Source organism: Pinus tabuliformis, chromosome 3_2 (assembly GCF_031772625.1).
Source record: "Pinus tabuliformis cultivar Carrire ecotype Pingquan chromosome 3_2, CPIR1, whole genome shotgun sequence".
Taxonomy (NCBI): Eukaryota; Viridiplantae; Streptophyta; class Pinopsida; order Pinales; family Pinaceae; genus Pinus; species Pinus tabuliformis.
Window position 1 is genome coordinate 588,906,418 of NC_142302.1, and position 12,834 is coordinate 588,919,251.

The following is a 12,834-nucleotide window of genomic DNA, read 5'->3' on the forward strand; positions in this document are numbered from 1 at the left end:
CTGCCCCAACAATGTGTGTTGTCTAATGTTGCACTATCCTTGCACATAACTCCCCCTAACACATGATACTCCACTTCAACATGTAGTGGAATTTTATTCAGTACCATTTAACTATCACATTAGACACCAACTATTCTTAACTATTACCTCTAGCAACTAATCAATGACTTAAATTTAAAATCTAGACAATATACTTTATTTATGTACACATGAATATAGCTTCCTTCATCATCTTATATCTGCACCATTTCATTTCTAGAAGTCTAAGAAATTTATGTTTTCCCTTGTTGTTTCATCCGAGGCCACCATCAAATTTATCCACTCAGACTCTACCACAAGTTAAATAATCTGCACTTACAACATATTATCTAACTCCCACTTGACCTTATAATTGTAGATTGTATTCAGTCAATATAGCCACTACCTCATAGGCTTTGCATTGTGCCTGAGTGGAATTGTCAACTTGACCAATTCATGAGGATCCCTTTGATTTCTTTGAACGTTTTGGGGAACAAGTCTCAGTATTCGCACAACAGGTCTGTGACCCTTGCTACTATATCATTATCCCAATAATCACTTATGGAAGTCATTTTAAGATTCCCCTCTATCCCAATGTTTACATTTCGGGTTTTGATAGGCTGTGCATACTCAACATATTGAAAATTTGGTCCACCTTTGCTCACTCCCCTTCAACCTCAAGAATCTGTATATTCATGGGATTGTGTACCTTGGTCCCTATCTAGTGCACTACTCTAGCGAGGTGTGTGCAAATCTAATTTCTGACCTCATGTAGTAAGTTTTTCGAGTTTTCCAACACTTCTTCCATCCATGGTAGGGTTCACATAAACCTTCAGTGAGGGGTTATCAACTTGTATATATTCTCCCGCTCTTCCCTACTCAAATTAACTTAAACCAATTCAATATAGCATTCTCCTTTCCATGGATCTATCGATGTTATTGCTTGAACTTCCCCACCTTCAAAAATCATTTGCCTCGTCCTCAAATTAATGACCACCTAATTATCAAATTCCAAATCAATTCCCAATAAAGCTGGGTATGAATTAGTGTCATCGAAAATCTCTATGATTCAAAGTTAGCAGTACTTGCAAAACCATCATATCTACGGGCACTCTTATCAACCTACTAATGGGGAAAATATGATGTTGATTCACTCATCTTAACTAAATTGGAGACCAGGTTAATTTTGGTTTTCTAATCATCTTCGAGGTAATATTTGGAAAAATATTTAAATTACACCCCAAATCTAATATGATATTATCCATTTCATATTCTCCAAACTGCATCCCAAATTTGAATTCCTTACTTGTCCTCTTGTTGCGAGCTACTTGATTTACAATGCGTGGAGATCTTTGTGTAGTATTTACTTCAGATTCATTAGCACAATGTTCCACTGGCTTCCTAAATATCTCCAGCACATGTGCATCTGTCATTTTGGATTGGATTTGCCTTTGTCGTAGGCTCCCTATATGCAGTATCATCATAGATAAAATGCATAACTTCTTCATGGACCGTCTCGAGTCTATCCTATTCTTCAACAATTATCACCCTTCGCACCTCTTTGTAGGTTTCCTTTTACCGGATAGGATCAAACTTCAGAGGAGGTTTGTTGGTTGGAAAGATTAGTGAGAGCGAGGGTTGAAATCCCCAATAGTGTGGAATAAGAAAACAACAATGAACAATCATGCAAGCATATCAAAAACTAAAATCCACAAAATACAGATGAGACATACCTGACCGTCCTACGTTTGGAATAGATCCCATATGGTCCAAACCCTCTACTTCCTCCAAGATGTGTATACCCGCAAGTCAATTATAGAAGCATAGACATATAATAAAGTTCAAAGTAAAAGAATATAGATATGTTATATCATCATAAATAACATCATAAGTTAACATTCATAAGATGACAACATATTTCATGAATAAGACATGAGCCTTTTTATTAATGAAAAGTAACAAGTATAGGAAAGCTACAACCTGATCCAAACCAAATGTATTGATGAAACCTTCTTCTGCATCCATCCAGTCTGATATGACATAGACTTCCTCTTTAATAGGTGCAAGGATATTCTAGATAAGGGAACTGAACATCTTTGCAAGGAAACAAGGGTTTCCTATAGACTAGGAGTGCATGAGGCACATAAAAATGCACACTTGATCTCGGAAAATTTGCGTATAGTATCAACACCTCTCATATGATATTCATTAGGCCTACCCAAGCGGTGTATATATACAACCTCAAATTGGTTCTCTCAGTTAGGCTAGGGGCTTCTGTAGGTCAGATTTCGGTAAAACTCGTAAACCTCACTCAAATAATAGATTTTTTTTTTTTTTTTTTTTCAAATTTAAAATGTTGTACAGAGATATAGTTTACAAGAACTATGTATGTACGCATTTTTGTGGTGGGTAGAATTGCGTATGGATTTTGAAAAATAGTTTTTTAAGATCAAGTCAAGTTTGCAAGGGAAATACGGCTACCGAGGCCGTCGAAGAGAATTTGGTCTATGGGAGTATTGAAAGGCACTATAATAGATGCCCCCTAATGTATGAGGTTAGAAGGGGACTAATGGGAGCCACTTTTCACTTAATAGCTTTTTGTCACCATTTTTCACTTAATAGATTTTTGTCACCATTTTAATAAAATATTATTTTTTGTCCACAGGTGGTAACAAAATTCGAAAAAAACCACGTTGGCAAGCCCTTGTGTATCTAGTTGATTGGAATTTCAATCCCGATGGGCACCTCTCACCAGCCGAACAAAAAAAAATTGTTGCCATTCTCCATGAAAATATTATTTTGTTGCACTTTCCTAATACAAATAATGTTTTCCCCCCTTTTAACAAAATTGGGCAAAGCCCCTTAGGAATTTTGCACTCACAAAAAGTATTGGAAATATTAAAATTCTCCTCAACCCGCGTCTTAGCATGTTCTTATGTTGAGCTTCCTCTAGTGAGCCCACACACACTAATCTTATGCAATATTCTCCTTTGTTTTCTCTCATTTTCCTTCTCATCAAATGTTGTTCACATAATTTTTCTTTTGTCCTATGTCGAGTGTATCTCCCCCACACTCGCTTCCTTTTTCTCCTTTTTGATTTTATGTTGTCTGTTGACGAGAGCCAACTCATACCACAATAGCAGGATTGGCTTGTCCTTTTACTTAGGTGCCCATATGCCTTTTCAAATTCATGTATAAATTTATTTTAATTCAAAGGGATATAGATCGAAATTAAATATAGAATTATGAGCTTGATTATTTTCCCAAGTAATTCCCAAACAACTTGTCCTCTCATGCTCTAAATCTATGTAATATCCTTAGTCTAGTGATTTTTTTATTTTTCACAATTATTTATAATTGCACATGAAAATATTTACCTGAGGGGAAAACCAAAAAAAGTTGTATGGAAAGGATAGAGAGTTGTGGTTGCAGGCCATGTGTAGGACTAATATGTCGAATTACTACATACTAGGAATGGATAACAACAATTAAGCACTCTAGTATGCAGTGTCCCACTATGATGGGGAAATTTTCATCTATTGTAAATTATGGCGAGTGAGTTGAAAATTCCATGAAATGGTAACATGCTAAATGAATAAATCATTTGTAGTCATGAAGATGGAATCAAAGCACTTAACGATGAGGATAAGGAGCTATTCTGGTATTTTTTGCCTCTTCAGTTATGGTTGGCTAAATTGCCTTTTTTGGACGACTTGTCATGGTCTAGTAGCAACCGTCAACAAAAATTATCAAAGTGAGATCAATAAGATTTTAAGAAATAACCATGTAAATATTTACATTTACCTTTAATAAGAAATTCTAACTTCAAAAAATATAATAACGTTTTACGTTTTAAATAAAATAATAATATATTTTTTTATTTAAATAGTAACATACTATCTTAAAAATGTATATAATAATACAATATTTTAGCATATTATATTTTTGAAAAGTGGGTCATGCCATTTTTAATCCATCCTAATGTATTGGAATTAATCATATAAAAATAAGGCATTCATAAATCATCTTCCATATAACAATTTTAAAGATGGCTTACTTTAATTTATATTTTTTTAAAATATATTTTAACTTTGGATTACGTTTTATAGATTATATTTTATAAGTAGTTGTCAAAATTTAACTTAATTATTTTATATTTTGAATTACTATCTTTTTTTTTCATTCCATAAAAGCCTGTTTGTAAAATTAATACAATTCAAGTGTTTCCAAATTTTTTGAAAATATTAAATTCCTTGAAACATTTTTGAAAAGCAATTTAAATAATAATAAAATATTAATATTAAAAGAATATTTTAAACAATAAGGAATGAAATCTAATAAAAAAATGAGATTAAAAAAATTAAAACATAAATAGTTCTGCCTAGCTAGGAAACCATACCTTCACTTTGTTTACGTTCCACTTAGGTAACGTTATTACATGTTTATTTTCCACAGTGAAGCGAGATCATCCTCCTCGGTAGGGTTGCCATTGATTGGATTGGGTGTTCAGTCACTATGTGTTCACTGTAGTAGAGTATTCCAAATAGATATAATATATTTACATTATGTTATTACAAAACCCCAAATCATTTCTTACTTAAAAAATTACAAACAAAAATAATTATCCTCCAAAATCATATTTTATAATTAATTATAAAAACCCTAAATCTGCTTTTAATCCAAATACTTTATCATCTTAAGAAATTCATAATGATAATAAGTGACAATCATAAAACAACATTTACCATAAAACAAACGACCTTTACTTAAACATTTTTTGACTTTCATTAATATAGGTGGTATATTTCAATTCACTATATACATTGAAAAAAAAAGCGTATAAATTTATATAGATGATAATCATCAATTTTTTTTAAGTCAAATCACATATATATTAATTTATATAAATATTTAAATATCAGTAAAGTCATATAGTTTTATAATTTTTAAATAATTTAAAAATAGTATAGTTTTATAATTTTTAAATAATTTAAAAATATTAAAAGACATTAATTGATAAAATCTGAATATAATAAAAGTTATTATTAAAAAAAAAGTGTTTCTTAGTTGTTTTAAGTTTAGGATTTTTTAGTATATTTTATGCAAATTTGTCTAAAATCTTATAAAAAATTGTTGGAATTACAAATTTAATTAGCGAACTCAACACAATTTGATTATTCTATGAGCTTTTCAAGGTATTAAATCTATTTCTGCATCCAAAAGAGGATTTTAAATAGAAAAAGGTATGACTCAACGAAAATTTGTTTCGCCCTTTACTTTAGTAACTATCTATTCTTTCTTGGTTAAGTAGCATACCTCTTGGACATTGCACAACACAACTATTTTCTCTCTTCACTGATCCATTTCTCACACATTTCTTACATGCATTGCACTTTAATAGTGTGATTCATATTTATAATGGTGTTACCTTTATTTATTTTCTCTTTTTTTCTCTAGCTTCATGTTTTTTCGAGTTGAGCTCTTTACACATGTCTAGTGCACTTTTCATTTTTAGCTCCTTTCCATCCAACCTCTTTGAAAGATAGGTGCTTGAGCACCTACATACTCTCATATATGTCCCCTACGCATAACCATGACAAGTTGGAACCATAATTATCCATACCATACATCAAGGACCTAATACTCTCCAATCTCAAATGTTCTGATACCCTTTTCCTATAAATTATCGAACTTTTCAATTGATTCTACAACTCATGTCATTTTCCTTGTCAAACTAGGACACCATATACCATAGTACTTAAATACTGATATTTAATCACAAAACCCAATACTCCTTTCTTGGGATTGAGAGTTCGGAAAAACCGCAGTCTTCATTGTTACATCTATGTTTCAAGTCTAGAACAAGACTCGTCTTCAGGACTAAACCGACAAAGAAGAGAAAAGCATGAAAGCTATAAATATGATATGTAAAGATGCTAGGATGGCAGGAGCTCACAAACTCATTGGAAATGAATATAAAATGTCTTTATATAATTAGAATTAGAATTTTAGTTTTAATTATATTTTTCTTTTTACTTTTAATTTAGAATAGAAGTATATGTTTAATTTTTCACTTTATTAATTATTATAAATTATGGGAATTTTAATAAACCTATGTTTTTAATTATGGTTAATAAAGTTCCATATAACATTTTGTTAATAACTAATATTGATTAATAGATCATGTTACCAATAGATATAAGTAATATTAATTATGAATATGATTTTAATTATTATTATTATTACTAGGGCTAGAAATGGGTAACAATATGCTAGGGTTAAAGCCAAAGAAGTGAGGGGCTAATGAATGGAATCATGAAAAAAGGGGCAATAAAGGAGGAGGGTTAATAAAATTCGGTAGGGTAAAGCATGAGAGGGTGATAGGGAATTTAGGACGATAAGGGAAAAGGTGATATAAAATTCACGGGAAACATTGAGAGGAGAGGTAGGGGTAGGAGATGAGAGAGGGATAAACAGTGGTAAGGCTAATAAAAAAAGGAAATCATCTTATTCCTTCGTACTGTAGGGGAGTAGGAAAATCCATTTTCTGCTAACTTCTAAGCCTAAATCCCTAATGAGGTTGTGAGGGTGGTTCATGATTTCAAGGGCCTTCCACAATTTACATTTGAAATGATGTTTTTGATTAGCAATAACCTTAGTGTCTTCAAGGAAGATATGGTGGTTGGTCTTTCCCACATGTTATGCTTATTATGAAACTAGGTCACAAAAAGATATAAAAGATATATGAACACCTTAGAAATAAGCCTCTTCGAGGGGGAAACCTCCTTTGCATTACACAAATGAACAATTCTTCCGTGATACAAATCATAAGACCTCATTTCTATATATAGGAGTTTAACGGGTCATAATATAATGAGAGCCGACATAACGATAATAATGTAAGGGCACAATAATAACAATAGTGGGCTTCTATGGGGCACAACAATAACAATATGGGGACTACATGGTCACAAAAATATAATAAGGGGGTTGTAAGAATAACAATAAGGGATTAAACTAGTATTATAGGGACCTAACATGCCCCTCTCCTTCAAAAAGTGTTGTCCTCAATGCTTGAGTAGTTCTTGAGGCTTCTGTATAAATTCTTGTCCTCCCATGTGGAATCTTCAGAGGGTAAGTTCTTCCACTTGATGAGATACTCTGAAATTGATCTATTTCGTAGCTTTCGATTTCTAGGTTCTGTGACTTCTTGAGGTTCTAATATTATTTTTCCTTCCTTGTCAAGTTCTCACAATACTGTTTGAACTAGGATCTTTTGCAACTTTTGAATGAGTTCCCACTCATTTGGGCATATGGATATCTGTAAGGCCTGATGTTTGGAGGAACACTTCCTGGAATCAAATGAATAGCATGATCATCATCATGAATAGGTGGGAGTCCTTTGGGAGTCTCAAATAACTTGGAATGATTGTCCAAAACGTTTTGGAGATCTGGAGAAATACATGATTTCGATGTGGGATCCAATAGTGAACATAATTGTGAAATTACGCCCCATTGTTCTTTATTTAGAATCTTTGTCATGCTGTTAGAGTTGATTATCTTTCCTGATTTCCCTTTGATACCCCTCAATTCAACTTCCTTTCCTTCCAAAATAAATTTCAACTCAAAAATTAAAAGCTATCGTACCCAAAGATTGTAGCCATTGGACTCCTAGTAAAACATAAGCACAACCCACTGGAGTGGAAAGCATTGGTCTATTCAATACATAGTCTCCCATCGATAGCTTGATATTATGGAACTTTCCAAAGCAATTTATGGTTCCTCCACTTTTAACCATCACTTGACATTCTGGTGCTAGATATAGGAAGAAATTCAATTCCTTGGCTATGTTACAATGAATAAAATTATGGGTACTACCAGAATCAATCAACACTATTACCTTTTTCTTCTTGATATGTGCTTCTATCTTGATTGTTTGAGGAGTGGTAATTTCTTCAAATGCATTACAATATATGGTCGGTTTCATTTATTGATGCTCAATGTGATCTTTCACTTCTTGAACATTTTTCTTCATGATATGTCCTTCTATATTGATAGTTTGAGGTGTGGTAATTCTGGCCAATGCATTACAAGATATGGTCGGATTCATTTCTTATTTATCGATATGATCTTTCACTTCTTTAACCTTTTTCTTCTTGATATGTCCTTCTATCTTCAGAGTTTGAGGATTGGTAATTCTTTCCAATTCTTTACAAGATATGGTTAGATTCAATTCTTCTTTCTCTGGGGTAGGTTCCTAGTGTATATCCTCTTCTTTTGATGTGTCTTCATCCTTTTCTTCCTTCTCTTCATAATCTATGTAAAATAATTTCTTCTCAGCACACTTATGACCTTTAGTGTATTTGCTATCACAATTGTAACAAAACCCCTTTTCACTTTTTTCTTCCAATTGTTGTGGTGTAAACCTTGTAGCTTGTGGAAGGCTAGGAGAAACAACACATGTATAATTATAGTCATGAGTGGTGGGATTCCTTGTTTCCATAATTTTTCTTTCAAATTTTCTTGCCAACTTAAATGCCTTCTCCAATGAATCAGGTTCCCAAATATGAACCTCGTGTTGAATGTTATCCTTTAAAGTCCCTATGAAGACATCAACCATTTTCCTCTCTGGAATATCATTTACCCTTATATTCAATTTTCAGAAGTCCTTAATGTGCTCTGCCATTGAATCCTTTTGTTTGAGATTTATCAATTGGCTAAAGAAGGTGTTTCTCTTGGTATTTTCATAATGTGCTATCATTTCCTCCATGAAAATTGACAATGTGACAAGTGGTTTACGAGAACAAAACCCTTTATACCCTAGAAATTGATTCGGTTCTAAATAATTAGATGTAATATGTACCTTTTGTAACAGTGGTAAACCATGTAGATCAAAATATTTCTCCATCTATGGTATCCAATTTACTAGATAGTTGCCATCAAACTTCCTCATCTCGCTTTTTCCTGATTTTAGGAGCTCGATCTTGAAAAACTGTAACTCTGTACTTTCGGCTATTTAAGTTCTGAAGTTACGACTTGCAGTAGCACTCTGCGTCCTCTTTCCGATGCCACCCATCTGATCGAAATTGGATTCTCGAAGAAATATTTATGCACAATCTTCCAAGATAACCTCATTATATACCTTTTCAGAAGAGTGAACTTGTACAAAGTGCCACGTGTCACTGTTTCTACCTATAGACCTTAAATTTATACACAAAAATCTACAAGACATCTTCTTTTTGTAACTTCTTACGAAACTTCAATATGATGCTCACGCAGAAAGTTATGAAAATTTTCCCAAGGTTACCTGTTTGAAATGTAATTCTCGCGCCTGCATAAACCCTACATTTCTTGGATTGTATCTCTACAAATACAGTAAAACAAGATCTGAAATTTGGGCCCAATTTTCAACAAGTTTTCAAATCAAATTGGGTTTTAATTTGAGAGTCTAAAACTTTGTAGAAAAATAATTATAACGAAACTTCCATGATGACCTATTTGAGATGGAATTTTGGAGCTTGCAAAAAACCCTAACTTGCTCAGAACATATCTCCGAAACTATAGTGAGAAAAGATCTGAAATTTGGATGCAAGGTTCAGTGCAGTTTCAATCAAATGGTTTTTTTTAGCTTCTAAAACATCTCTAAAAAAGCGTTATAGCGAAAATGCCACGATGACCTATTTGGAGCAACGAAAACCCTAAAATCCAAAGCTCTCGTACCAAATCTTATGAAACCAACTCACAAAAAGATAGAAAAGATAGATGAGCACCTTAGAAATAAGCCTCTTCGAGGAGGAAACCTCCTTTACATTACACAAATAAACAATTCTTCAATGATACAAATGACAAGACCTCCTTTCTATATATAAGAGTCTAAGGGGTCATAATATAATGAGAGGTGACATAACAATAATAATGTAAGGGCACAATAATAACATTAGTGGGCTTCTATGGGGCACAATAATAACAATATGGGGACTACATGGTCACAAAAATATAATAAGGGGGTTGTACTAATAACAATAAGGGATTACACTAGTATTATAGGGACCTACCAATGCTAAAGTTGAAGATCAAGTTCTTTCATTTTAGATATCTACATCATGCTTTTTAAGCCTAATTTTGAAAGACCTACCTATTTCCCCAATATAATATTCTTTGTAAGAACAGTTGATCATATAAACACCTTTTTTCTGGAGGTGATCTAGGTTACCCTTGATTGATTTCATCCTTTGTTTAATAGTCATCATGGGCTCGAAATAAATTCTCATATCATTCTTCGTGAGAACCTTGGCCAACTTTTCAATGTCTCCTCATATATATGGAAGTTATGCATTAGCAATTAGGGAATTTTCAGAGTTATCCTTTCTGCTTCTAGATCTAGCCTTCTTGATGGCTTTGATGATGTCTTTATTATTATATCCTATGCTTGTAAATACTTTTCTTACGTATGAAATCTCCTCTTCAATTTGACTCTCATTTGATATTCTGCCAGCTCTAGTAAAAATGGTTCTAAGAACTCCCATATTTTGAGCCGGGTGGTGGTGCCACTAATAGCCCTAAAAATCTAAAGAAATAATAATGGCATTGTCATTCTAAAAGCCAATAAAGGAGGCACTACAATGTTGGTGAATAGAGAAGAATACATCAGAAAAAGGAAATACCACCTATATAATAGTGGCAGCTACAAGAAAGTAAAAAAAAACCCCATCTCTAAAATTGCAGGACTCGTAAAAAATAACATTGAAGAGACTAATTTAGATGAAAAAATTAAAATTTACTTTCAACTTTTTCTCTTTTGTGTCTCTTTTGTGTATGTTCAGTCCTTAAGATGAGTCTTGATCTATACTTGAAACATAGATGTAAAAATGAAGACTGGATTTCTGAACTCTCAATCCCAAAAATTGCACCATTGAAATATCCAAACTATTATTGGTACCCTATATGGAAGGGAAACCTGGAATGATTTTCTTGATCATGAAACAATAAGGGTCAAAATACAAAGAAGTGAATCTGATTTATTTTTCCTCAAACACTATCATGATTTCAATCCGACTCCATTGTTTTCCCACATTAAGAATGGGTTACATAACCAACACAATCATAGAGCTCTCGACCGACTCAAAAAGTCTATAATCTGTCTTGAAATACGCAAAATAAATTTTAGTCTAGATCATTTATCGTTGTTATCTTTTAAAATTCATTTAAAACTGCAAGAAACCTTCCGTAAAGACTTTTGGACAATCATTGATTGTTTAGCAACACTCAAAGCTATCAAATAAGGTCATGCAGCTCATTTAAGACAGAACATGAAAGTGGAGAAGCCAGAAATGCAGGCAAGAAAATGGCGTAATTCCGAGAAAGTAGTCGTTCCTTGCAAATAACGTAGGATTCACAGGAAAGTAATAAAAAAGGATCTTGGGGCACTACGCAGTAATAATTACCATGAGATTGAAGACAATACGGTCGAAATTTATTCCGCTCTAAATTGGCTCAGAGCCAACACGACAGGATGCGGCATGAACACATCATACGAAGAGCAGCCTAGGGATAAGCATATGAAAATGTGGTCAAGTAAGAGCACGTAGTAGCAGCAAGCCTTAAGACAACCCAGATTGGAGGAACTGTGCAACACTAAAGTCAATAGTCACACTCTTTCAAATCAAGCATCCAACAATATCTGTAAAGGGGATAAATGGGTGCTATACTCCAATAAGTTTAATAATTAATTAATATAATGGAAAATTAATCAAATAAATTAAATAATAAAGTAGATGATAAATCTGAAAATAATTCTATTAACAATAGAAAAAAGTAATAAATACTTCTTCTTATTAATTAAAGAAGTAAAAATCTAAGGTCCTTCTGAAAGGACTCAATTTTTCCTTAGCCCAAAATCGGATCCGGAACGAAGAAGTCATTTATAGTCTTGAAGATGGACTCAAAGCACTTAACGATGAGGATAAGGAGCTAGTCACGTATGAGTGTGCCATCATCCTAAGAAAATATAGACCTCCTAAAAGCAATTTAAACCAAGAGAAATGAAAATCCCTAAAAAAGCTAAGAAATAATAACGACACTCTCATTCTAAAAGTTGATAAAGGAGGCACTACGAGGGTGATGAATCTAGTAAAATACATAATAAAAATGAAATACCACCTTTATAACAGTGGAAGCTACAAGAAACTAGAAAAAAAACCCATCTCTAAAATTGCAAGAATCATCAAAAAAGTCATTAAAGAGACTAATTTAGATGAAAAACTAAAAAACGCCTTTCACCTAATAGTGAAACTACTGCTCGAATTCACGGGACCCCAAAAATTCATAAATTTTGTATCCCCATTAGACTTATCATTTATACTATCACGGCGACCACATATGAATTAGAAAAGTATGTCGCTAGCACCTTAACACCTCTAGTTGGTAAAACCAACTTTTTCTTTAAAGCCTCTATTCAGTATGTCGAATTTATAAAACACGATAAACTCGATGTGGGTGATAAAATTTTTAGTTTTGATGTTGTCTAGCTCTTCACTAAGATTCTTTTAGATGAATCAATTCAAGTGGTAAATGAATTCGCATACCCTCAAACTGCGAAGCTCGTTAAAATCTGTCTCCATTCTACTTTCTTCACCTTCGAAGGAGAAATATTTGAGCAAACATCTAGAGTTTCTATGGGATGTCCTCTATCACCTATAGTAGGAAAAAAATTGAAAAGAAAGCTCTTGACACCTACTCATTAAAACCCAAATTTTGGATCAAGTTCGTGGATGAGATCCAAATTAGTGGATGACACTAATGTGAATTGGCCTCATG